Genomic DNA, 26,374 nt, shown 5'->3' with positions numbered 1-26,374 from the left:
CACCTGGGGCGTAAAGAAATAAGGTGGCTTGCCAGTGTCCACACAGCCAGCTTCTGGAGGTAGGATTTCAGTGGGGACTTCCTTTCCCAAGTGTAGCCCTCTTAATTCATTCAGCCATGCTTCCTTAGAGGAGGGGAAGGAATTGCCTAGGATGGCAGAAGGACCAGTTGGTAGATCTGAGTCTAGGAAGCAAGTTTTCTAACTTTGAATGTAATGTTATTCCTACTCTGTACAAAGTGTAATAAGATCCAGTAGGTGGTAAGAAGCACAGCCCACATGCTCCAGCTGTTCAAGGAGAGAAATCAGAGCTCAGAACTCATTCCTGTAGATATTTCCCACTTATTACAAAGCCTCCCTGGGGCAGTGACCCAATCACCCTGTCCTCACCTCTCCTGGTACCTTTGAAGTCCAGGGAGCTGTGAAACTTCCAGCTGGGTCTTCAGTGCCCCTGAATATGCATCCATCCCTCAGGGTGGTTGTCAGGCCCAGATCAGACTACCTCATGCTGCTTTGGAGGGACAGCTAAACAAATTAACTTGTGGAAATTAGATGGTAGAGATGGGGGGTGTGCGAGCGCACAGAATTGGCCTATTATGTCTTTCTTGGAAATAGAGAGGAAGCTAAGTTGTCATATCATCAACAGAGGAGGGGTCGGCCAGGCGAAAATGAGTAAGAGGCTGAACTGGCAGGGGGTGACAAATGGTACAAGCCCCCTGAGAAGGCAGGAAGGTCATGAATTATCCCAAATGTAAGCATCCCCCTTCAGAAAGAATTAAAATCATAAATATGGACAGTGGCACATCTGCTTATGTGAAGAGAGCTCAAGGGACAGATTTTGTCATTTCTCCATCTCCTGAGTTCAAATCCTACTTCTGATGCTTGATATCTATGTGACCCTGGGTAAATTATTCTCTCTGCTTCTCAGTTTCCCCATCCATAAATTGAATGAATGAATAAAGCATTTATCAAGTACTTAATTTTATTTTTTATGTGTAAAACTCTGCATTACTTATTATATTTATCAGTTTTTTCTCTGGCGGTAGATACTCAAATCATTTTTCTTTTTTAAAATTTAATTAATTTATTTTAAAATATGTTTACATGTTTCCATGATTCATTTTCTTTCTCCCCCCTCTTCCCTCTCCTCCTCCCAGAGTTGACAAGCAATTCCACTGCATTGTACAAATGTTGTCACTTGATACCTATTTCCATATTATTAATTTCTGTTATAGAGTGAATTTTTTAAAGGACTAAACCCCAAATCACATACTCATATATAAATGCGATAAGTGATGTCATATGTTTTTCTTTTGCATTTCTACTCCCATAGGTCTTTCTCTCAGTGTGGATAGTATTGGATAGTATTCTTTTGCATAAGTCCTTTAGGAGTGTCCCGGCTTGTTGCTTTGCTACTAGTAGCAAAGTCCATTACATTGGATTGTTCCATGATGTTTTACTTTCTATGTACAATGTTCTCCTGGTTCTGCTCATTTTACTTTGCATTAGTTCATTGCGGTTCTCCCAGTTCATATAGAAATCCCCAGCTCATCATTCCATACAGCACAATGGTATTCCATCACCATCAGATACCACAGTTTGTTCAGCCATTCCCCAATCAAGGGACACCCCCTCATTTTCCAATTTTTTGTCACCACAAAGAATGAGGCTAGAAATATTATTGTACAAGTATTTTTCCTTATTACCTCTTTGGGGTACAAACCCAGCAGTGGTATGGCTGGATCAAAGGGCAGGCAGTCTTTTAAAGCCCTTTGGGCATAATTCCAAATTGACTTCCAGAATGGTTGGATCAATTCACAACTCCACGAGCAATGCATTAGTAACATGATTTTGACACATCCCCTCCAACATTTATTATTTTCCTCCAACACTTAATATTTCCCTTTACTGTTATATTGACCAATCTGATAGGTATGAGATGGTACCTCAGCATTGTTCTGATGTGCATTCCTCAAATTATGAGAGATTTAGAACACTTTTTCATTAAGTCATTTTTCAAAGAATATTTATATTGCTATATATAATGTTCTCTTGATTCTGCCAATTTCATTCTTCATAACTTCATGTGGGTCTTTTCATGCTTTTCCAAAATTTAACTGTTCATCATTTCTTATAGTGCAGTAGTATTCCATCACAATTATATGCCTCAACCTGTTTAGTCATTCCACAATTGATGGGCATCCCTTTAATTTCCAATTCTTTGCCACCACAAAGAGGACTGTTATAAGTATTTTTAAATACATAATTTTCCCCTCTTTTCTCCTGAGTCACTTTAGGAAATAAATCTAATAGTGGTACTTCTGGGGCAAAAGGTACAACACAGTTTTATAACTCTTTGACTGTAATTCCTGATTGCTCTCCAAAATTGTTGGATCAGTTCACATTTCCATCAATGCTGCATTAGTGTCCCCATTTTTCCACATTCCCTCCAAGATTTGTCACTTTACCCTTTTATCATTTAGCCGATCTAGATAGGTGTGAGATTCTATCTTAGAGTTGTTTTAATTTGTAATTTTCTAATGCATAATGATTTAGAAGAATTTTTTCATTTAGTTATATGTAGCTTTGATTTTTTTTTCATCCAAAAACTATCTGTGAATATCTTTTAACCATTAATCAAATGGGAAATGACTCATAATCCTATATATTTGACAAAGTTCTCTATATATTTTAGATATGAGACTTCTATCTGAGAAACTGTCTAAATTTTTTTCTTCCCAATTTACTGCTTTCCTTCTAATCTTGGCTACATTAATTTTATTTGTACTCAAACTTAAGCTCTTTAATACCATTTGCTTTGCAATTGGCATTGGATTAGGTGCCTTCTAAAGTCTCTTCCATAGCCCCTAGTTCAGAGTCTGGGCACATAGTACATGCTTAATAAATGTTTGGCAATGGATTGATTCCAGCTTTATATCTACAAGCTGGTGAATCCTGGGACTGGGTTTACATACTTGCAGACTATGGAAGAGGCTGCATGGCATCATCTGAAGGATTCTGGGAATAATCCCATGTCAAGACATACTAATTCCATTTGATCATTTCTATCCCTGAAGTTCCATTCCTAGTAAACTTGGATGCTCCTCTATCTTCATGAGTTCCTTATATGAATTCAGGTATTTGTGGGAGGGACAATACAATCAGACTAACTATTAAGTGATATCTTAAAGGAGATTAGTTATTAGATTGCTTTCTATCCCCAAAAGAAAGTTCAGATAAAAGGCTTCTCATAGTATAGATAAGGAGAGAAACATTTTAGGAAAGTTATTTGCAGGAGGGAGAGGATATTCAAAGGGAGATGAAAAGGATAGAAAAAGGCTTGATACTCAGTCATATAAGGATTGATCGAAGGAACTGGGAGTTCTTAAGCTTTTTTTTTTCCCTTAATCAATAGCTTAGGCAATTTGGTGAAGCTTATAAAATCTTTCTCAGAATACTATTTTCAAATTGAAAAAAAATACAGTGTTACAAAAGTAGCATTTGTTTTGAAATACAGATTGATTTTTTCCCCTCTATCCAACTTCATGGAACCCCTGGCATCTACTGATATACCTCTCCCCACCACACACTAGGACCCCAGTTTAAAAGTCCCTTTCCTAGAGGTTGTTAGGAACTTTAAAAAAAATCTTCCTTTCCCTGGACTAAATGAATTACTTCATTCTAGTTCAATCATTGATTTCATGAAAATTAGAAAAGAGCCATAGGGCCCAAAGGTACAAATCCTGACCTCAAGCTCACAGTCTCTCTGCAAAAGAAAGAATACAGTGATGTCACTCTTGCCTCTTGACTGCCCAACTATCTCTACAGAAGGATATTTTGCATTGTGGCTCTACTGGGAAATCACTGATCATGAGAGTTTTTTGTTCAAGGTTCTGGAACAAGTAGGAGAACAATAGAAAGAGAGAGGAAGTCAGTCTATCCACAGGTGATTATTGAGGACCTACTATGTGTCTGGCACTGTGGCAAGTTCTGGGGATACAAAGATAAAACAGTCCCTGCCTTCAAGGAGTTTCCATTCTAATGGAGGAGACAGCACGAAATAATAATATAGGTCCATTAAATCTTTATACAGGGTAAATGGAAGGTAACCTTGGAGACAGGACAGCCTTTGCTTTAGGGAGTCCTAAAAGGGCCTCCTCCAGAGGGTGGGATTTGAATCGAGCCTGAAGGAATCAAAGGAGTAGAGAGGAAGGAGAGAATTTGAGCAGGGAGAGCAGTTGTTACTAGTTTGCCAGAATTGGGAGACAGAATCATGGGCTGCCTTGAGGAGCTCTGTTCTTCTAGCCTTCTGTTTCTGGAGAAATAGATGTTTATACTAACAGTTTATATTCTAGAAGTTGAGATAGGGATGGGAGAAGCAGGGGTAGAATCTCTGCCTGACCAGAGGCCATCAAACTAGACAGTCCCAGAAAAAGGGTCAACACAAATCTAGGTCAAACCCAAATGAAGATAAGTCAAGTCTGGGCTAAAATATGGAGAAAGCAAAGAGGGGTACTTTGGGAACTGATAATCTTTGGGAGCACTTATCAAGCACTTTGAAATTCACAAAACACATTAGAGATATGATCTCATTTTACCCTCACAACAACCAGGGGATGAGGGTCAATATTATTATTATTTCCATTTTATAGATAAGGGCATGGAGGCCAACAAAGGTAAGGTTCCTTGAGAGTTAAGGGTAAACAAGCTGGGATTGAAATGACTAGGGGAACAAGCAGAGGGAAAGCTCCAGATTCTCAGTGGGGTGCTGTTCCTGAGATCTAGTCCAAAAAGGCATCTTTTAGGATTGGACCAGTGGATGTCTACCCCAGCACTGGCTACATCTGAAGAGAGAAGACCCGTCTCACCTTGGGATTCTGAAACGTGGATGCAATGGTCCTCTGCCCACACTGAAGGGTGTGCCCTCTACTAGGGCAGAACTGGATTCTCCTTCACCTTCTCAACTCACCAGCTTTTTACTATCTTCTCATATTATGCTGGGGATCCTCCTCTGTAACCTCTGATATTGCTTGAATACCCTGGAGCATATTGTCAGTCCATTGCTTGTCCCTTCTTTTCATTACATGACTTCATCTCATTCCCACATCCCTTTCTAATATGTCATCCCATCCTCTGTCCTGCTTCTCCTGCACATATTCTTATTAGCATTATATCACCTACTACTCACTTACAATATGTTCCCCCCTTCCCTGCTGTTTGGATGACCAATCAGAGACTGTGAGAGTCCATGACTCACATTATCACTAAAAGAATAGTCATGTTTAAAAGATGGTATTGTCAAGGAAGAGAGATAGAGAAAGCATGTTTTCACATTAATGGCATGAAGACACCTGTTGACTTGGATGATGTGTTGGTTAGTTTTGTCTGTTTTTTCCTCCTCTTCTTTAGTCTTTGTTCTTCTAAGGATTCTCTCTCTCTCTCTCTCTCTCTCTCTCTCTCTCTCTCTCTCTCTCTCTGTCTGTCTGTCTGTCTGTCTGTCTGTCTGTCTCTCTCTCTCTCTCTCTCTCTCTCTCTCTCTCTCTCTCTGTCTCTCGATAAATGTGGATGATATAAAGGTAGAAACCAATTTGAAAAATACATTCAGAATTGACCTTCATTTCAAGGAGAAGTTTGGGATCGACTAAAACATTAAGTAATTGCTGAAAAGCAATGATGACCACTCCCACCTTCTGTCACACAATCAACACTTAGTTGTTGTCAACAACAAACACTTAGTAGGGGTCTACTATGAGCCAGGACGTGTACAAAGCCCTGAGAATACAAAGACAAAAGCAAAGCAGCCCCTTTCCTCAAGGAGTCTAGTATCTCCAAGAGGAGACAACACATAAGGAGACACAAAATAGACATAGTATAAATACAAGAGATTCTATTCTGGGTTCATTTTTTTGTCCATGAAGAAATATCTTTCCCAATGGCAGAGCTGGATAACCGATTCATAGATCAGAACCAAAGAAAAACAACAGGCATTTCAGATTCATAATGGATTGTGATTAATGGTTTAATGGACTACTATTGTGCCATAAGAAATGATAAATTTAAAAACTGCAATTGGGGAAGATTTCTGTTCAAGACAGAGGAAAGAAAGCACAACTCAAATAACAGTCTCTACCCTACTTACAACTAAATAAATGATAATAAGTAAAAGCTACCATATCCAGAAAAGGCACAGAAGAAAAAGGGTTCAGAAGGGAACATGGAACAAACAGAACATTTTTTGAACTATCTTATTAAAACAAATATGCACATTAAGGAAAAAAAAACCACTGCTAATAGCCCAAGTTTATGAGGCTGTGTGAGTTTTTTTTAAAATTCATGTTTGGGCATTGGGATGTTTATTTATATGGATGGTGCCAAATCCAGATTTTTTATTTGCTTATTTGTTTTAGAAAGCAAAGGAGGCAGGCAGTAAAGTGCAAATGAGTTCCAAGGAGAAAAGCATACCTCTTGGCCAGAAGCTGGTACAAATTTATGGACTTCCTGTTCAAAAGAGAATTTCCTGTTACAGAATGGTTTCCCACCAGGTTCATGCATAGATCTAAAATGTTAGACTTTATGGCTCTGAGGTGAAACTACCAGAGGGTAGGATAGAAGGAGCCCAAAATCAGCTGACAAAGGAGAGGATCTTTTACATGAAATTAGTAAAGAGGACTAGGAAACTGAGGAAGTGTGAAAATAAAGCCCCATTTTAGTAGTTTAGCTTTTAGGTCTAACTTAGTCATAAAGATGGAAAGAGTTGGGGGAAGGTTCTGTCAGGGTCGATTTGGGCAGAAAAGGGTTGGCAACGACTTCTCTACTGTGTATCTAAGCCAAGGTTTTAGACACTGAATCAAACTTCCCAGAAAGGAAATATGGTGGCCAGGTGGGCAGTTACATGAACTTGCAGAGGGATCCAAAAAAAGATAAATTTCTATTGCTGATGGACTGGTGGCTCTGGAATATAATTGTTGGCTGCTTTCTTGAGCAATGTTTCTGTTCTTTGGTGGGTTTTGGCCATCAGGTTCCAGTTTCCAGGAATAATTACTGTGCATTCTACACTCCATAAATCAATCTATTTTTTTTTTTTTTGGTGCTAGGATGGTGACCACCTTTTGGAGAAGGCAAAAACCTCCAGTACCTTGGCAGGTTTGTGAATGTGGTTGGGGACTCTTTAGAATTCAGTAGTGAGACTATGTGGGTGGGCTTTCTTGCTGAAAAGAAAATTATGCTATTTCAGTTAAAGGTCGGGAAGCCTGGATCCTCTCCCCCAGCTCCAATGGCTGCACTTGAAATCATATCTTCCTTCCTGGGAGGCTATCAGCAGAGTGAGATACTAACCAGATCCTTGCTAACCTCTAAGGACTGGGATAATATCAGCAACCTCCTCCTTTACTGACTTGCCTTGTTTAACTTACCTTTTCAGGCTTATTCACACATTCTATTTTTCAGAAAGAAGTGGTCCTCATGATTAAGTTGCAATACAATATAGGTATGTTCTCAATTCAAAGGCAATCCGCCTGGAAATAATAAGAAATAATAATCAGCAATCATTTATGTAGCATTTTGAGATTTACAAAGCACTTTTTTTTGACTTTGAAAATTTTTATTTAATTAATTGATTTAGAATATATTTCCATGGTTCCATGATTCACGTTATTTCCCTCCCCTTTTCCCCCTCCCCCATAGCCAACAAGCAATTCCATTGGGTTTTACATGTGTCATTGATCAAGACCTATTTCCATATTATCAATATTTGCATTAGGTTGATCAATTAGAGTCCACAACCCAATCACTTCCCCATCAACCCATGTGATCAAGCAATTGTTTTTCTTCTGTGTTTCTGCTCCCACAGTTCTTCCTCTGAATGTGGATACATTCTTTCTCATAAGTTCCTCAGGATTGTCCCGGATCATTGCTTTGCTGCCATTACATACGATTGTGCTACAATGTATCCGTCTCTGTGTACAACGTTCTCCTGGTTCTGCTCCTTTCACTCTGCATCACTTCCTGGAGGTCTTTCCAGTTCACATGGAATTCCTCCAGTTCATTATTTCTTTCAGCACAATAGTATTCCATCATCAACATATACCACAACTTGTTCAGCCACTCCCCAGTAGAAGGTCATCCCCTCATTTTCCAATTTTTTGCTACCACAAAGAGCAAATTTTGTTATAAATATTTTTGTACAAGTCTTACAAAATACATTTCAAATGTTATTTCATTTGACCATTGCAGTTACCTTGTGAGGCAAATATATTTTCTCCATTTTACAGATGGGAAAACTAAGGCAGAGAGACTAAATAAAACTCATACACATTTTATTAAGCACCAAAGGCTATGCTAAGCTTTCTGGCAAGTTTGTGACCATGCTGGGCTAAAATGACTTGCCCAAGATGACATAGCTAGTAAGTATCTGGGGCATGATTTAAGCTCAAGTCTTCCTGACTCACACACTAATACTCTATCCCCTGTGCCACTCAGGTGCCCACATTTTAGGGCAGAAGTTCTTTCCAGAATATCCATGCACACTTTATGGAGGCCAGAAGCCCTGGGCGAGTTATGAGGAAAGTCAGAGTCAAGAAAAAGGAAGAGCAAAATAGTATCTTCAATGGAAAAAATGGAGAGGAGGTAGAAATTGTAGTTTTCCAAATCTCCAGAAGTTCTCCCCAGTGGGTAAGAAACCTCATTGTTACTACTGTCCCCTTTAATTTCCTGCCTGTGTTAGAAACAGTGTCCCCTCTCAGAGAAAGTGAAGCACCTTATGAGTTAGGAGGGCTGGGCATTCATTCCCATCCTTTGGGATGGGCTTGCCATTCTTAGATATCCCTGTGATTTCAAGTGTAGCCAAGGAGAGGCACAGGGTTCCCTTACCCTTAACCAAAGCAGAGTAATCTTTCCTTTGGCAAGAAAATACACCCATGTGGAGATCTCTTTATCATCTTTGATAATCTGATGACAGTTTAGTTGATAAGGAAATAAGGACAGGACAAGGGAAATGTCTTTTACTTCATGCTTCCAGCTCTGGCTCCAGGAGCATGGAGTTTATTATATATATTTCAAGACTCATTTCACACAAAAGAACCCCTCCCCTCCCGGAAACTTTGCAGATGCGCAGAAGTTACAAATTATGTCACATCAAAACACAAAATATTGGCTTCAGAATAGACCAAGGCCAAGGCTGAATTTTGACTAGGTTCTTATCAGAAAGCCAAGTTGGGGAGTATCTTGGCCTTAGCTATAACAGGCAGCAGCATGCCTTGCTGTGTTAACAGTGTTAACCCTTTAAATTCAGGTTTGATTGGAACTTAAAGCTTTTCAGTAAGGCCATAATACTTTTCAAGAAGAAATCACAAGAATCACAAAAGGGGTCAAAAGAGGAGTCTCAGATTTTTATCTATTCTCTTATTGGCTTCCCACACACCCATAATCTCATTGGTGAACTTTCAAATTCCAAGCTGATTCCAGCACAACAAAGTGTTCCTGGAAAGGGTCCCCACCAAACAACAAGTCTGCCACCAGATCCAAAGAAGGATGCCCTAGCTAAATGTGGCTGATGTGGGAGACCCCTAGAAACTGATGCAGAATGAGGTGAGCAGAACCAGGAAGGTAAAGGATTACAACGATGCCAACACAGGGAGACAATGAAATGAAACTCAGTATGGTCTAATCAGCCAATTCATCAATTGGGCAAACTTGCTGCAGCAGGAAAATGAAAGGGATTTGAATTTAAATCCTAACTCTCTCAGTACCTATGTGACCTGGAGTGAGTCACAGCTCCTTCTTGGGCCTCACGGTATCCTCATCTCTAAAATGGGAGGGTGGGAACAAGATGGCCAAGTAGGTGTCTTCTAGCTCCATAGTTATGACCTTATGAGCCTGTTAGGAACCTTCTCTATGCTAGGCACTGGTGAGACAAAGAAAACAAATATCTCTTGCCTTCTGGAGGATTACTTCCTAATGGAGGAGAAAACATACACTAGTATAAGTTGTATAAATGGAGATTTTGAACCTTGGACTTCATCTCCCATCAGTCCCTTAGTTTTCCCTAAATTCCCTTTAAGCTCTCCTGCTCCTCCATGTTTGTGTGGTCATGTTATTATTCTATGGTTGGCTGTAACTCTGCCCTTTTTCTCTTTTTGGTTTCTGGGAGCGAGCTGGTTAGTACCTTTTAGTTAGTCTCTTTTGTTAATTTATTATTAATAAAATATTTCTAAATATAATATTTAGTATTTTGCATATTAATTTTAATCTCCACAAAGAAGATGTACACAAATCACAGAATACTAACCCACAGTTACCTTGGAGAGAAAGGGATCAGGAACTATTGACTAAGAATGACCTGAGGAAGGTGAGACTGAAGGACAGTAGGGATCCTGAGAGTGAGAATGAGGAGGAAGAGGATTCCAGACATGGGGTGTGAAGAGAGAGAGAGAGAGAGATGAAAGATGTTTATGAGTTCTGGCATGTAGACTAGTTTGGCTGGTCCATGGAGTGGGTGGAAGAAAGTAATACTGGATGTGAGAAATCTAGACAGGAAGACTAGGACAAGGTTATAAAGATCATTTGGACAACAACTTGGAATCATGTCCAGAGAGTTAGAAAACTGTGTATACACTTAGACCCAGCAATGTCATTTCTTGGTCTGTTTCCCAAGAGATCAGGGAAAAAGGAGAAGAACCTGTGTGACTCAAAATATTTATAGCAACTCTCTTTGTGGTAGCAAAGAATTGTAAATTAAGGGGATAACCATTAATTGGAGAATGGTTCAAAAAATTGTGGCACATGGTTGTGATAGAATGCATTAAGAAACAATGAAAAGGTTAATTAAAAAACCTGGAAAGAGCCACATGAAGTAATGAAGAGTGAAACAAGTGGAACCACTAGAATATTACATATGTCAAAGATTTACTATTTGAAGAATAACTGGTGAAAATCCATCTCCTGAGGATGAATTGAAAATAGAAACACACACAGGCACACACACACACACACACACACACATACACACACACAGAGACATGCTCAAGAAAGTCAAAGGGAGGAGTTTCTATTGGATCCCTAAGGCAATAGGGAGCCACTGGAGTTCATATGGAAGGGTGATGACAGAGTCAGAAATATGATTTAAGAAAATGATATTGGTGATTGCACAGAGGACAGATTGGAGTAGGGATGGACATGAGGTCTGATTAAAATCAAAGGCATCAATATCATTTTTTAGCATACGAAGTTAACAGAATAAGTAGAAAACCTGTGGAAACGGTGAGCTCCTTCCCCTCCTCCAGGGATGTGCATTCTGTCGAAAATAGGCAAGTTTCATTTCCCCCGGGTGAAATGTACCTAAGCTGTCAATCAGCCACCTTAGGGAAATCACGGGATGATTTTAGTAGCTCTATGGATTGCCTGCAGCAATCTGCTCCACTCTGGTTGAGTAATCTTGTGTATGACTTAGGTTATATTTAAAATCCAATGGGAGGGATCCCCTCTGGGAAGGAGGAGGATGGATATGTGTGTGTGGAGGTGCTGCTGGGGGTGTGAACAATGGCTGCTCAGGTTTTTGATTATCTGCTCCTCCAGGAACTTGAAATGCTCTCATCTAAGGGATGAATATCCAGATTCCTCTGGCCCTGAGAAGAACCATAAAGCCCATGTGAAAGAAAGCAGCTAAAGCACCTCTGATTTCTTCCCTGCCCAGAGGATATAGAAGGCTTAGTGAGTTAATAACAAGGGGCTGGTTCTCTCTGCCTTTGGGAAATTCCATGTCTGAGATGTCAAAGCTAAAATGGGAGGTAGGAACCATGGGGCAATGTCCTGGTGTCCATTTCTTTCCTAACTGGTCATCCCTGGGGGTTTCACCTTGTCCTGAGCTAATTCATAAAAAAGACCAAACACCTCCTTTGGAGAATGTGAGACAGGTATGGTGTACTGTGCTAAGAAGGCACTCAACTTTTGCTTAGCCCCACCTAACTGGGATTGCCATTTACCTTAGGGTCCATTATTCAGATTGGAACTGCTAGCCTGAGATTCCCTTCTGGGTGGATTCTCACGGGAACAGGGAACAAGGACAAGCTTTGAGGTCTCCAACTTATAAGCTAGTCCTAAAACTTGGGGTTCATCAGATCTTAGTAAGCTATAAGTATGGGGTTTCTAGATTCCATGTCGACAGACCTTAAAAGGTCTTTCTTATGCCTTCTTGATTTTCCAAGATGAAAAAGATGCATTATTAGTGGGAGTCTCCTACTGTGGAGATTAGGGCTGGAGCATGCTGTCTGGTGTGAGTCTCAGCAAAAGGAAGAGGAAGGAATTAAATACGAAACAGAGTAGCCTGCTTAAAATTTGTCAGAATATGTATTTGAGTGCATTTGAACTTCAAAAGAATACTGAGAAGGCAGGGCAGGACTTTGTTTCTAATAGATAAGATAACTGAGATAAGAGTCCTAGGAGATGTAATCTCCCAGGGTCCTGACCATTCCAATACACATTCCCCCCTGTGATCCCTTGGGAGATCAGTCTCCCCAATTGATTATAACAAACCTAAATAAATTTACAATCACAATAAAATAAATGGTATATACATTAATACAAGGTGGAAATGGCAACAATTTTTATAGCAAAAGAAAATCAAATACTTGGCTCTTTTTTACAAAGGTCTCAAAAGATTTTTTTAAAAATTAAAACCCTTACCTTCCACCTTGGAGTCAATACTGTGTATTGGCTCCAAGGCAGAAGAGTGGTAAGGGCTAGGCAATGGGGATTAAGTGACTTGCCCAGGATCTCACAGCTGGGAAATGTCTGAGGCCAGATTTGAAATTAGTACCTCCCATATCTAGGCCTGACTCTTAATCCACTCAGCTACCCAGCTGCCCCCTGTCTCAAAAGATTTGGAAAAGGTCCTACAGCTAAGGAATAACCAAATTGGGACAGGGACTTCTAACTCAGTATTTTTCCCACAAATAGAGGGAAATGAGAAGAGAGACTAAGAATGAGAGTGGAAAATATAAGCACTAAGGGTCAGAAATAAGGCAAACAACAAGGCAGTGTGGTGCAGTAGACCCAGTGAGGAGCCACTGTAGCTTTGTAATAGTGGGGTGGCAAAGTCAGACTTGAGCTTTAGTGATATCAACTTGGTTGCTACATGAAGGGTGGATTGGAGTGAGTAGACACAGGATCCTAGGACCATGGTTTTAGAGTTAGGAGGAACCTGCTGTGATTAAGTGGTTTAATGGATGGGACACTGGTCTAAAAATCAGGAACATGAGATTAATCTTTCCTAATGAGCTATGTGACCCTGGAAAAGTTGCTTCACATCCTTTGGCCTCTTCCTCCTATGCTGGGGAAAACCCTACATTACAGAGTTATTATGAGAATCCAATGAACCATAGGATAAAAATACAAACTACTCTGACTTTTATTATCCTTTACAACTTGGTCCCTCTCCTACCTTTCTAGTCTTCTCTCACCTCAATCCTCTATAGATACTCTATGATCCAGTGGCACTAGCCACCTCTTTGCTCATTGCCTCTCTACTCAGGGTTTTCACTGGCTGTTCACCATCCTGGAACTCTCTGCTTCTGGACTTTTCCAGCTTCCTTCAAATTTCAGCTTAAGTCTGACTTGTAGAAAGAACCCTTTTTCAGTCCTCCTTAATCTCATGTACGTTTCCTTTCTTGAATATCTCCTAAATGGCCTGTCTATATCCTATTTGCCCATAGTTTTTTCATGCTGTCTCTCCATTAGACTGGAAGCTCCTTGAGGGTGGAAACTGCTTTATGTCTTTCTTTGTGTCCCCAGTGCTTAATTCTGTCTGATGTATAGTAAGAGCTTCATAGATTCTTATTGACTGTATTACATATGTAAGATGCTTTCTAAATGGTAATTTCCTATAGAAATACTAGAGATTATCCAATCAGCCCATCTCATCTTATAGAGGAGCAAGCTCAGGTCTAGAAAGGTTCAAAATGACTTGCCTTGGGTTATATAATAGTAAATGACTACTTTTTGATCTATACTTTTATTTTTAATAGTATTTTAGTTCTCCCAATTACATACAAAACACATTTTTGAACATCCTTTATTTTTAAAGTTTTGAGTTCCAAGTTCACTCCCTTCTTCTGATCTTCCTCCTTATCTTCCTCTCTGCCCTCTCCCTATTCTGAGATAGTGAACAATCTGAGGGAGATTTTACATGTACAATCATGCAAAACATTTTTCCATATTATCTATTTTGTAGAAGAGATCTCAAGTGAAAAAATAAAGAGAAGAAAGAAAGAAAATGAAATGTTTCAGTCTGCATTCAGACTCTATCAGTTCTTCCTCTGGAGATAGGTGACATTTTTCATCATGAGTCTGGGATCGTCTTGAATAACTGCATTGCTGAGAATAACTAAGTCATTCACAGCTATTCATCAAGGCATATTGCTGTTACTGTGCACAGCGTTCTTGGGGTTCTGCTCATTTTGCTTTGCATCAGTTCATTTAAGAAATGACATGTTATTAATAGTAAGTACAAGAAATCGAATCCAAGTATTTTGGCTCCAAATCCAGGGCTCTTGCCACAATTTCATGATGCATTCCCCAGGGAAAGTCACTTGGGAAGCAATTACAATCATTCAGGGAAGAGATAATGGGGGCCCAAACTAGAGCGGTGGCCACATGAGCAGGAAGACTGACAAATGACTGGATTTGGGGGTGAAGAGGGAAGAAGAGTAAAGAATCCAAGCCATATCTGAAGCTGAAGATCAGGGTGATAAGATGAATGATGGTATCCTTGACAGTAAGAGCTCAGGTGGGAAGAGAGGTAAGTCTGGGGAGAAAGATAATGACTTCGGTTTGGACAATTGATTTTGAATTCCCATGGGATGTTAAGGTGGAGATGTCCAGCAAGAAGTTGGTAATGCAGGACTCAATATCAAGAAAGAGATATATTACTAATAATATAAACATTTACATAATGTTTAAGGGTTAGCTAAGTTCTTGACATATATGATCTCACTTGATGCTCACAACAATCCTGAGAGGTAGGTGCAATCATTTAACACTATTTCACAGATGAGGAAATTAAGGCTGAGATAAGAAATAACTTGCCTAGGGTCACATAGTATTTCAGGTAGGATTTGAACTCAAATCTTTCTGAAAATATCAGTGCACTCTCCATGATACCACCTAGCAGTTCAGGGACCCAGGCATAGTGTCTCTCATTAGTAGATCATAAGTTTAGAGGCAGAAGGGACCTTGGAGGTCATCCTGTCCAACTTCTACAGTTTGCAAATAAAGAAACTGAGTCCTAGAGAAACTAAGTGGCTTTTCCAAGTTCACAAAAAAGAGTAAATGGCAGAGTCAGATTCAAACCCAGTACTCTTTCCATTGTCCCACATGGCCTTCCCATAGACCAGGGATTGGAAACCTTTTTGGCTGTGAGAGCCATAAATGTCACATTTTTTTAAAATGTCATTTCGTGAGAGCCGTACAGTGCTCACAGTGTGCACTCCTGTAACAGTTCCTGAAAAAAAATGGACTTTATGGCTCCTGCAGAAAGAGCCAGATCTGGCCCTCAAAAGAGCCAGATATGGCTCAAGAACCATACGTTGCCGACCCCCGCATTACAGAAAATGCTGGCAACTCTGTCCCCATTTCAGGCCTGTTTACTACCCATTTTTCAGTTTTATCTATAAACAACCTATTAAACATCTATAGACAATAAATAAACTTGAAGAGCCATGTTTAGTTTGGTCTCACGTTTGAGGCAAAATTCAAATTCAGTGCTCTGTTTTCCAGGTTCCCTAGCTGCCCCAATCTGCATTGAACTGCTCATTAAATTCATGCAAGTTGATTTCATCACTGAGGCAGAGATTGTAGGGAGAGAAGAGAAAAGGACTCAGCACTGAACCTTGCGGGAATGGCCACACAGAGTGGGCATGCTATAGGTATGCATATCCCACAGGTAGAAGGAAAGTGATCAGGAAAAGAAGCTAAGAAGGGTTGGTTAGTCAGATAGACAGAAAGAGAAATGGGACACAGCAAGGTCATAAAAGCTTGGCAGAGAGAGAGAGAGTCTTGGAAGGGGGAGTTATGAGACCATATCAAAAGCTTCAGAGAATCAGGCTGGAAGAGGACCCAGAAAAGGTTAGTGGATTTAACTAGCGATAGACTAGATCTTCCTCTTCCTCTCCATCCCTTTCATTCCCTTTCACTTCTCCTTCCCTCAGAATCTGGCAGTGAAGGCAACAAGAGAAGATGCTACATGGATGAAGATGGAGCCTGGGCTATTCTAGATGGAAATGTGGCTGAACTAGTGAATGTAAAAGGGAGACAGACCAAGTCATTTCTCTGCTCTGTCCGAGAGCATCCTAGAAGAAAGAAAGGGTGAATGCCTATTCTAAACATTTTCTTCTCACCCCAAGACAACCGGATGGAGCTGAACAGTACTGTAGACTGCACCCTTCTTTCCCCTGAGACTTTCCACGCAGGGGGCTGCCTGTCAAGTTTTTATCATGAGCCCATTAGACAGAATCTGGAAAAAGCTTTCTTTTCTGTATGGTGCCTACCACACTGCTGCTGCCACACAATCAATTATCAGAAGCTCCATCACTGAAAAGCATTCTAATAATTAATGAGTTTGGTTAATGGTGCTGAGAGGATTAGGTTTCACATTCTGTTTGCCATGAACCCCCCAATGAGATATTGACAAAGAGCCTCGGGGAGTTGCTGGAATCCTTCTTCTTTGAATCCTCGTCTCATTATTCTACTCATTAATAAAAAGGCAACTGTGATTGGCAAGGTGCTCCCTTCTCCCTGGGTGCCCTCTGTGGCACATTCGTGCATCTCACTTTTTCAGTCTTTTGCTGGTTCCTTCCCTGCTGTCTACAATCAGGCTGGACTTTCGCCCTCCTGAAAATGAAATAAAACCAGATTTAAAAAGGATTTTTGGCTCATCCCACTCCGTCATGCTATCACCTTCCATCTCCCCTCCCTTTCTCAGTCAAACTCAGAAATCCTAGAAAAAGCGATTCATGCTCATTGCCTTCTTTTCTTCTTTGACCCTTTGCAATCCAATTTCAGCCTTATCCCTCAACTGAAACAGACTGCTCCAAAATTATCAGAAGAGTCAATGAGCTGAAAGGAACCTCAGAAGTCATCTGCTCAATTCACCCACACATTTTATACATGAGGAAGATGAGACCTAGAGCGGTGGGATTTGACCTTGGGTTTCTTGATTCTAAGTCCATGGCGCTAACCAATTGACTACCTTTTGCTTTATGTTGATTTCCCTGAATACAAGTGAGTGTCCACTAATTTTCCCATGGATGTTTCCAGCCCCGATAGCTGATACACAAACTTAGGTGTTTTGGAGTTCCTGAAATGTCGAAATGTTTGTCAGTAGAGGTCTCTTTTATAGCCAAATCAGTGCTTCTTGGAGACAAAGATGACCACTGACAAGAGGATGGACAAGCAATGCTTTGCCTTGCCCAATTTCCTAGGCCTTGAGGGAGGGATTGTGGACAGTACAGAGCTGAAATGAAGGAGAAATGTCAATTTGACAGTCATCTCTTAATGTTTAAGTACAGTATCCTGGGAGTATGTGAGAAGAGTTAGGGATTCTTGAAGCATGTTCTAAGTCTTTTCCATTTTTTGTTCCCGAGTCTTTTGTATTCAGCCTTTCTTATGTGTGAAGGAAATAAATGCTGCCCTTTAACTTGCATCTTTATATAGGGACCTCCTTGAACCCTTTTGAGAGTCCTCAGACTTGTGCCAAACCTAAACTTTAAATGATTTCCCCTGGAGTTCCATGGTGGAGGTAGAAAGGGTTCGAGACCCTGAGAATAGGTCTGACTTCTCTTTTCACAGAAAAAGCTTTCCTCAGACTGACTCTAGTATGTGGACTTCTGGGGTTCCTTAGTCGGGAAGGGCACCCAGCCCTGTTGGACCCAGGGGCCTGATGAACCTTTAAATGCACTCGTTGTCTCCCTAATTAGAATGTGAGCTCCGGGAAGGCATGGACTCTGTCCAGATAGTCTTTGTGTATGTAGTAGACATTTATTTAGTGTGTATTAATTAGATTGACTAATGAATCCAAACCAATAATCAAGAGGCTCCGAGAGGTTCCATTGCACCGATTTCCACTTGGATATTTGATTGGTGAAGGAAAACTGTCCGTCTCTTAGACTAGACATTAAGTACTTCCCCAGCACTTAACTGGAAGAAATGAAGCTTTTTCTATGGAATTTCACAGCTACAGATGCTGAGTTCCTTTGGCACTGTCCCCAGGGACAGGAGATAACTGCTCAGAGATGGTTGGCATTAGACACAGATGTTCAGAAGGCAACATCTGTATAGTGGCAGAGGCCCCAGCAGCCCCCCGGAGGCACAAAGGCCATTTGGGGAATTGAATAATGAGCTAAGATTGAAAAGGGTAAACATGATTTGGATTTATTACAAATTATCACTGTCGAGCCATGAACTTCTGGAATCATTTTTCTATTGAATTCCTTTTGCAGCAGAGGAAGCAGGGCCTGGTGGAAGCATACCAGGCTTGTGGTCTACAGACCTAGGCTCCAGCCTCAAGGATGACTAACTAGAAACGATCTGAATCATGGCATTGGGGGCTAAGGTTTTCAAAGCACTCCTTCCCTACTTGAGCTTCATGGAAGCTCTGGGAAGTAGATCTCGAGGAAACTTCCCAGAATAAGGTGAATACCAGTAAAATAGATGGGAGCATTTCTGCCCCCTCCCCACCAAGAAAATCAGAGCTGGCCAGAAATGCAACAGGTTGCCTTGTAAGGTAGTGAGTTTCCTGTCCCTGGAGGTATTCAAACCAGAATTGGAGGACTGCACACCAGACAGATGTATTCTGACTTTCTGGAAAATCTACTAATTGTGGGACTTTGAGAATATTCTTGAACCTCTATGAGACTCAATTTCCTCATCTATTAAGTGGAGTTAATCCTATGTGCCCCTACCTCACTCTCTGGTGGAAGAACTTTGCAGTCTCCATGATGTCCAGAAATATGAATTATTATGTTAGGTCAGAAAACTGGATCACAGATATAGACCTGGAAGGGGCCTTAGAGATCAGCTGACTCACTCCCTTCTTTATACAGCCTCTCTGAGGCACATTGACTTGCCCAAGGTCTCCCAGGTAGGAGTAGCAAAGGTGAGATTTGACCTATGACAAGGGTAAGTTGGTGGATGTTTTCCCCTTCTGGGAAAATATAGCACCCCCCCCCCCGCCAAAGTATTTAAACAACTGCAAAGATTGCACAACCCAGAAGAGAGAATGCTTTAGTTGCATTGGTTTGCTGTTAAAGCCAGAGCCTGCATCATTCTCAGGTTATGCTGTAGTGGAGACTCCCTCCAAGGCGTGGACCAAATGGTCCCTTTGGTCCCTTCCAGCTCAGAGACCTTTACAGCCGAGGACCCAGGAAACATCTGTAACAAGGAGCCATTATAAGAAGGACACAAGTAAGTGCTACCAATCAAAGCTTGATTGCAGGAATCCAGACTCTTCCCAGCTCCCCAAATGAGCTCATATTCTAGGCTCAAGCTTTTGCCATTCCACCCAAGGTACTTATTTGAAACTTCTATTACCGATATGATTTAGCGAACCTGTTCTATTTAGAAAATTGAGGCTTGAAAGAACACTCTGTCTGCACCACAACTGAGTTTGCACCCTGGGGAAAAAAGCTGGGGAAGGGGAGGGATGATGCTTTTAGACTGGCGGAAAACCAAGAGCTGAGCAAGAATTCAAGATAAATCCTGAGTCTTTGCATAGGATTGCCTCCATGCCTCCAATGGCCTGTTGCTTTTAGGAGAATCAATTCAACAAATGGCTAATAAGTTCTTACTCTGTCCCAGGCACTGTCTGACATGGGGATTTAGAAGCAGAAATGAAGCTGGCACTGTCCTCAAGGAGCTTACATTCTACGGGGAAAATCCAGCAGGCAAACAAACAGCACTGGGCTATTGGAAAGGTTCCCCATCTTGGGAGGTGCAGGACTTGCTTTTAAATCCTGCCTCTAGTGCTTCATACTTGCGTGACCTTGGATAAGGTCTTTCCCATCATCCCCCTCCCCAGCAAGACAAGAGAGCAGATAGCTTCTGAGGTCCCTCCTGTTCTAAATCTATGCCCCTAAGTGACATGTGACAAGGGACACTGAGGTAGGAAAGAGCAGCAGGAACTTGGGAAGAGGGGTTGGAATGGGCTTCATGAAAGAGGACGTCTCTGCCTTTGGCTAAGGGGTCTAGAGGCAGAGACAAGGAGGGAGCCTTCATCTCTCCCACTGTTCCTCAAGCCTGAAATTCTTTTCCTCTTCACTTCTGTGCACTGGTTTTCCTTGCTTCCTTCAGACTTCACTCAAGCTCCATCTTGTGAAGGAAATCTTTCTGGCTGGTCCTTCCCCTCCGAGATGACCTTCCACCTTGTGTGTGTGTGTGTGTGTGTGTGTGTGTGTGTGTGTGTGTGTGTGTGTATCTTGCACACATGCTGTAGTTTGCATGTTGTCTCCCTTTTTAGGGAGGGTGAAGACTAGGGTTTTGCCTTCCTTTGGATCCTCAATCCTTAGCACAGTTCATGGCACATAAAGAACCCTCAGGAGATATTTGATGAATGCCTGATTCCTTCCTAGCTCTGCTCAAAAGCTGTCTCTGGAGTGTGTGGGAGATGGACAAACGCCCAGACAGACCACCTCACTGTGGTAGAGACAGATTTCTAGAAACTCTCACTCAAGATCATGTTCCATTGTCTTAGGAGGTTTTGCGGTATCAGCCATAAGCTAGGGGGTGCCAAGACTCTGGTATGGGGTTCTGACTGGAAAAGGATGCATATGAACCTCATTGATGAATGAATGGATGGATGGAATAAGTGAGGGAAAAAATAACATTTAAGTACATTTTGTGTGTCAATCACTGTGCTAGAGACAAAACAGAAAAAGCAAGGCTGACCCCAGTGCCAAGGAGCTTACATTCTTTTTTCTTTTGTTTTAACTTTTACCTTCCATCTTAGACTCAATATTATATATTTGTTGTCTTTGTTTGTTTGTTGGTTTGTTTATTTTAAACCCTTACCTTCCATCTTAGAATCAATACTGGGTATTTGTTCTAAGGCAGAAGAGAAGTAAGGGGCAGACAATAGGAGATAAGTGACTTGTCCAGGATTACACAGCTAGGAAGTGTCTGCGGTGCTATTTGAACCCAGGACTTCCCATGTCCCTGCTTGGCTTTCTATCCATTGAGCTCCCTAGCTGCCCCAGGGGCTTACATTCTAACAGGAGGTGATGGCTTCAGATGGAATGATCCAGTGATCCTTAGGCTGTGGGGATGAGGCCTCTTTAGGGTCATTTCCTTTGGTAAACCATACCCATTGCAGATGCTGAGCTGATGAATAAACGTTCATTCCCTCTTTCTACCCCCCTCTGGTAGGTCCAAGACCTTCAGAGGAGGTGGGGGCTATCGATAGCTCCCACAGGGGCGACAGGTTATATCTCTCCCTCCCTTGGATGATGGCTGTAGGGCTCGGGCTCAAGGCAGAGCTGGTGGTCTAGGGAAGAGGCCGGCACTGTGTTTCCAGGAGATCTTTGGCTCTGAGCCATTGATGGAGAAACGAACAATCTATGACTGAAATCTATGGCTAGAGGGAACCTGGAACCGCAGGGCTGTGGAGCTTAGCAGGAGGCTGCTGATTTCTGGCCCATTGCCCTGCTCTCTGGAGCCTTCAAGACTGAATTCTTGCTTGCTTCTGGCCTTCCTGGCCACCTTCTAGAGCTGCTCCTTGAGCCTGTATCTAAGCTGAAACTTCCACCAGTCCCTTCGCCAGATGACCCAGGAGGCGGTGTGGGGCCCTGGATTTGGAGTCAGGGGAGCCAAGTTCAAATCCTCTGGTTTACCTCTAGGTGGTTATGCAGGTTGCAAGGCCACTGGTTTTCCAGCAGTAGAATGAACAGGTTGGATGATGTCTGAGGTCTCTTCCATATCCCAAATCTATGATCCTTTGGCCAGCTCTCCCCCCGCAATGGGCCAATGCTACTGCAATCTTGTGCCTTCTCTGCTGGGTGGACCATCAAACGTTTAAGTCCCTGCTTTGTCCTGTCTCTCCTTGGAAAATGGAGCCAGGGAACAGGAGAGAATTTCTTTGTGGAGGGTTTGGTGTGCAGGTGGCCAGGTCCTATTCTCTCAGCTGGAGGCTATAAAACTTCCAAATAAGAGTAGCTCAAATCCACACACCCCGAAGGCCAAAACAACTGAACTCTTTCCAGAGCTCTGTGAATGAGCATTTCGGGAAATCCCAGAACACAATATTTCTATTGCTCAGGCCTTTGGAGCTGACCCAGGCTGTTATTCCTCTTCCTTTGGCCCTCTCCCCACCGCCTGACAATCCCTCTCTGGACTCTGATCAAGCTGTCCAGTCCCATTGCTCCCAGGTGAGCCCTCACATTTCCTGGTGCCTGACTGGCCTTTTCTTTGGGGAGGAGGGAGTGAGAGGCAGCTTCGTGTCTCTTCTGGTAGCTGCTAGGAAAAATGTTCTAGAGAATGAGTCCCCAGTTGAGCTGAACGATGAGAATGAGGCTGAATAATCCAAAGCTGTTATTTCCCCCATTGAAGCTCATATTCCATCCCAGGATCCAGCCGTGGCATGTTGGCCTATAACATGCTGACTCATTGGGTTTATGGCCTCTCTGGATTGATAATTATCAGCAAGGCCTGAATAGCTTCTCCGTGAATTCCTTTGAGTCCAGAACCAGGAGGGGTCTTAGAGGTCGTCTAAAGCAATATGAGAAAATCAAACCTTAGAGAGGGGAAGAAACTTGCCTGAGGTCACATCAGTGGCAGAGCCAGGATTGGATCTCCAAGTCTCTGACCTCTTTGTCCTCAAAGACTTCTCCATTCTAAAGGCTTTTGCAACAATAGAAAATAGAATTTGTAAAGATGAAATGCTCACTACAAAGAGAAACCCTGAGAATCGAGCACTAATTTTATGGCAGAATTTGAAACTATAGCTTACTGCCCTTTGGCCTCAGTTTACCCACCTAGAAACTGGATGTCTATTTCATAATCCTCATGGTCTTTCTACAAGACTTTGAGAAGGTTGGTTGGTTGTTGTCCTTTGTTTTCAAAGAGGACCAAAATGGCACCACTGGTGATATTGTTTGGCTTGTATGTTAATTAGAGTGAGACACATTTGCACAAAGCCATCAAGCTCACTCTCTCCCCTTGCCATCAGAGTCTAGAGGCCAGACAAAAATCAAAACAATCGGGGATGGCTTGGGATTCAGTGGATGACTTTGGCTTCTTGATTGTCTGGCTGAGCTCTAAGCACTGCAGAGAGGCTACTTCTGCTACCTTCATGGCCGTTGGAACAAACCAGTTCTCATCTGTCCCTTCTGTGGGGCTCGGGGTCTTCACATGCTTGGGGTACATGTCCCCCAACTCACTGACCAGTCTGAGGACTGTTGGTTTCCTTCAAGCTGGGTTAGCCCATCTGCTGAGATAATTTATTGGGGTGTGGGTATGTAGCACGTGCTACAGCTTCTTGAAGCTACAGAGGAGAAGGTCCTTGGGGAGCGGATCTTTCATTTTGTTGGTAAAACAACTCTCCAGGTGAGGAAATTCCCTCTTCCAGAATAGCTTTGTGCCTGTTCCCTAATTTACAATATGAAGTTCTGAGAGTTTATGAGACTTGCCCAGGGGGACCCAGGCAGCATGGGTTGGACTTTTTTCCAGTTTTTCCAGCTCTGAGCCTGGCTTTTTCCCCATTTTATCATGCTGGTCCCCTCGCCCTACTTTATATATAGATGGCCACTTTGTGATGATATAGGGAAGAGACATGAAAAGCTTGCCAGGAATCCTCAGTTTTACAGACCCCAAAGTGGCCATCCTGCCCAGGCTCAAAGACCTCCGGGCAGGGGGAACCAACCTCTCTTAGCACATGCTTTGGACAGCTTTGGTTGTAAGTTCTTGCTATGTGAGAGAAAGACAAAAGTCCCTCAGGGAGCTGACACCCTTTAGGGGAAGACAGAAAACAACAACATACAGACTACAGACATGTGCTTACATACATATATATATATATATACATACACATATCTGTTCATATATTATGTACAATATACAGATGAATACCACATTTCAAGTCGGAAGTATTTTTCATGCTGCTGCTCAAGTCTCAACTCTCCTATTTGTTGGTGAATGTTCCATTCAATGCTGCTTTTCTGGATGATGGGTGGAGTTGGCTCAAGAATTACAGAGAACAGAAACTTTCCTGCTTCTAGAAAAGCACATGGTTCCAGACTCTTATTGGGTAAAGGAACCATGGAGAGAGAAAAAGACTTTCAAAGACCTGTGAGAGATTGTTCCTTGAACTCCAGCTTGCCTTCCTAGATTCCTGTTTTAAAATATTTCATTTTCCCTCAATTACATGCAACCCTTTCTAGATTTTTCATGAAATCTCCCCTTAGGGGAAATGGGGACTCTTTCTCAGTTTAGCTGAGATATTGAAGTTCCATTAAGAGTCTTCCTTCACTCTGAGTACTATCTGGCATATTCTAATCTTTAATTTCTTTCATTTCTATTTGCTTGAATAAATGGATTTGCTCATTATTCACTATTTGTCATGGTCTTTGTTATAGCCAGAACTTGCTGGGAAAGAGTTGAAACATCACACTTAGAGTTGCCACCCCTAATCCTTTCAAGGGATAGTGAAATTACCCAAAACAAACAAACAAACAACCCCCTTCCAAAACCCCAACAACCTTGGGTAGCTGGTTGGTTCAGCAAATTGAGAGCCATGTCTAGAGATGGGAGTCTTAGGTTCAAATTTGATCTCAGACACTTCCCAGCTGTGTGACCCTGGGTGAGGCACTTAACCTCTAAGACCTTAATGTTCTTCTGCCTTGGAACCAATACATACTATTGATTCTAAGGCAGAAGGTAAGGGTTTAAAATAGAAAAAACTCCAACACATTCATGCTTCTACATCAACAATTTTAGGGTGAAAGACATCTGCATTTCTTTTCTTGTACCTCTCTCTCAGAGGAAAACAGAGTGACCAACCTTCTGCTGCTCCCTTCTAGGCAGGAATTGAAGCCTCTCTTGGAAAGAAATGGGCAAGATCCCAGAAATATCTGCCCAAGCCTCTCCATGAACCCTAAATAAGCTGAGAGAACCTCCACAAACTATTCCTGGCCACATTCAGATACAGATACAGCAGTGCAGAAGAGCAAAGCAGTAACTTTCCTCAGAGTTAGGAGGAGCTAGTTTCTAGACTTATACCTCTCAGATTTGTACCCTTCTCAAACCACTTAATCAGAAGGAGACAGTCATCCATATTAGAAGCAGAATTTCTTCATGCAGCGTTCTTTGCCCAAAGAAATCCAAGGCCCCATGACCTCTGGGACATAGTTAGAGGGCTAGCCGTTCTGTTGGAGTGCCCTTTGTGGAGTGTAACAGCAGAAGCAATAATGACTTAAAACCCTTGGACAAAGCTTGGTGCTTCTAGCCCATTGGGACTGGCCTGAGCTGCCCACTTTAGGGGAATTGTCTGGCCCTCCTTCAAGGCTAATGAGTACTGCCATGTTTTGGGGGCACATGGTGTTAAGAAATAGAATCTCATTTCAGAGGCAAGACCTTAAGGTCCTTCTTTCTTTCTAAACCTCTATTTTTCCTTCAGAGTAAGTGAAGAGTAGTTATTACTGGTGAAATCATCAGAGAAAATCGCAGTTCCCAGAGGTTGGGTTGGGGGTGGGGGTGATTTCTCTCAGAGAGCAGCCAAAAGCTTGTTGACTGTCAATTCAAAGACTTTCTGTCTCTTCTCAGTTGAATCCAAATTTCACCTTTAATCAGCTCTCTGCAAAACTGAGTATTCAGGAAGATTATTTCAGAAGGACTATGGGGAGTGGGTAGGGGCAAGTGGCTCCCCCTCATTAGCTCACAACTGCATTCTTTCTTGTTTTATGGTGTTGGTGGTGGTTGAGCAGTATTTGACTGACTTGGGATTTGATTTTGGTCCAGACGGATGTAGGGGAGCCCCAAAATGGAAACTTCTCTTTGCTACCACGGAAACAAGCCAGCAACTCTTCTGTAACACCTAGTCTTAGAGAGTGTCTCCAGATTGGTGGTGGAGGAACATTAAGCATGAATGAATGAATGAATGAATGAATGAATGAATGAATGAATGAATTAATGATTAAGCAGACCCGACCTGCTATATGGGTCAGACCATTTGCCAGGCTCTGGGAAAATGCCAACCAAAATGAAACATGCTTTGTCTGCACAGGCTCACATTCATTTGAGAGAGGAAAATGTCCACATCTAAGAATATGTACCATGTAAATACAAGGCTGGTTGGGAAAGGAGACATGAGCCCCTGGAGCAATAGCGGAAAGTCTCAGGAAGG

This window comes from Gracilinanus agilis, chromosome 3 (genome assembly GCF_016433145.1).
Source record: "Gracilinanus agilis isolate LMUSP501 chromosome 3, AgileGrace, whole genome shotgun sequence".
Taxonomy (NCBI): domain Eukaryota; kingdom Metazoa; phylum Chordata; class Mammalia; order Didelphimorphia; family Didelphidae; genus Gracilinanus; species Gracilinanus agilis.
This window is presented reverse-complemented; position numbering follows the sequence as displayed.